This window comes from Silene latifolia, unplaced genomic scaffold (genome assembly GCF_048544455.1).
Source record: "Silene latifolia isolate original U9 population unplaced genomic scaffold, ASM4854445v1 scaffold_193, whole genome shotgun sequence".
Taxonomy (NCBI): domain Eukaryota; kingdom Viridiplantae; phylum Streptophyta; class Magnoliopsida; order Caryophyllales; family Caryophyllaceae; genus Silene; species Silene latifolia.
The window spans coordinates 158,535-160,071 of record NW_027413157.1 but is presented as its reverse complement, the minus strand read 5'-3'; the positions used below and the strand labels follow the sequence as shown (position 1 = coordinate 160,071).

Below are 1,537 nucleotides of genomic sequence, written 5' to 3'. Positions count from 1 at the left end.
GATATCTTTCGTGTACTTTCCATAGGCCGGAACATGATGAATTAGCTCCGTGAATGGTATAGGCACTTCTAAGTTCTTCACAATCTCCATGAACTTTCCAAGTTGCTCATCAAACTTGGGCTTAGCTTGACGACTTGGGAATGGAAGTCTAATCACAATAGGCTCTTTCTCAATTTCTTTAGCCTTCTCTTCATTTCTCTTCTTTGATGAGTCATTGGTTGTTGTCTCTACCACCTTAGGATTTCTCCTTAGTGGTTCAATCACATCACTTTGCTTATCATTTTCCTCGACAATACCTTATTCAATCGGCATCTTTGGTCCCTCATATTTAGTACCACTCCTCAAGTGGATAGCATTAATAGTCTCATGTCTTGTGGGAGGATTACCTTGAGGAGGTAATTGTCCTTTTTTTCTTTGGGAGCTAGATGAGGCCAATTGAGACAATTGAACTCCAAAATTTTGGTGTGAGCAAGGATATTGTTGATGGTGGTTTCTTTGGCTTGACTATCCCTTTGCATTTGAGCAAAGAAATCTTGTTGGCTCTTTTTCATTTGGAGGACCGCTTTTTGGACATCAAAGGCTTGGTCATTGGGTTGATTGTAGTATGGTCTTTGTGTAGGATTTCTCATTGGAGGTGGTGTGTATGTGGGTTGAGGGTTTTGGACATTTTGGCTTTTGTATGAGAGGTTTAGATGGAATTTTGTATTCTCATTATAGTAGTTGGAGTAAGGGGTGTCATTCTTGTATGCTTGGAAAACATTTACTTGTTCATTTGTTCCCCTACATTCATTTTGATCATGTCCCAAGGTTCCATAACTTTCACATACTCCATTTGGGATTGAGGATGATGCCATCATAGCAATGACATGTTGTTTAGGTGATTTGGAAGCTTCATCAAGCTTAGCCATGGCCTTCTCAAACTTCAAGTTGAAGGTGTCGATATGAGCACTTAGTTGAGCACCCAATTGTGTGATGGAATCCACCTCGTGCTTTCCTCCAATAGTGGCCTTTCGTGGCCTAATATATTGGAAATTATGAACCGCCATCTCTTCGATTTTGGCCCATGTTTGGTTGTCATCAACCTCGGTGAACCTCCCATTGGACCCCATATTAAGCACATTTTATGGTTCTTCATATAAGCCGTTCCAAAATTGTTGAACAACGAACCACTCACTAAGTCCATAGTGTGGACAAGAGCGACAAGTATCCTTAAATCTCTCTCATGCTTCATATAATGATTCCTCATCCCTTTGCTTGAACCCAGTGATTTGGGCTCTCAACATGTTGGTCTTCTCTGGAGGATAGAACTTCTTGTAGAAGGCAAGTGCTAACTTCTTCCATGAATCAATACCAAGGGTAGCCTTGTCTAGGCTCTTCAACCATTGCTTTGCTGCTCCGATCAAGGAAAAAGGAAACAACACCCATCGAATTTGGTCTTGGGTAACTCCGATTTAAGAAATAGCATCACAATAGTCACAAAAAGTCTCCATGAGTAGATGAGGATCTTCACTAGGCATCCCTCCAAATTGTCTTCTCT

General features: G+C 41.0%; 1 non-coding gene across 1 annotated transcript; it reads left to right on the top strand.

Annotated features, from left to right (window-relative positions):
• Positions 1-1,176: 1,176 nt before the first annotated feature.
• Positions 1,177-1,283, top strand: LOC141638179 (small nucleolar RNA R71). The gene has a single exon (XR_012542032.1). It is a non-coding gene; the product is annotated as a small nucleolar RNA R71 (small nucleolar RNA).
• The last annotated feature ends 254 nt before the right edge of the window (positions 1,284-1,537 follow it).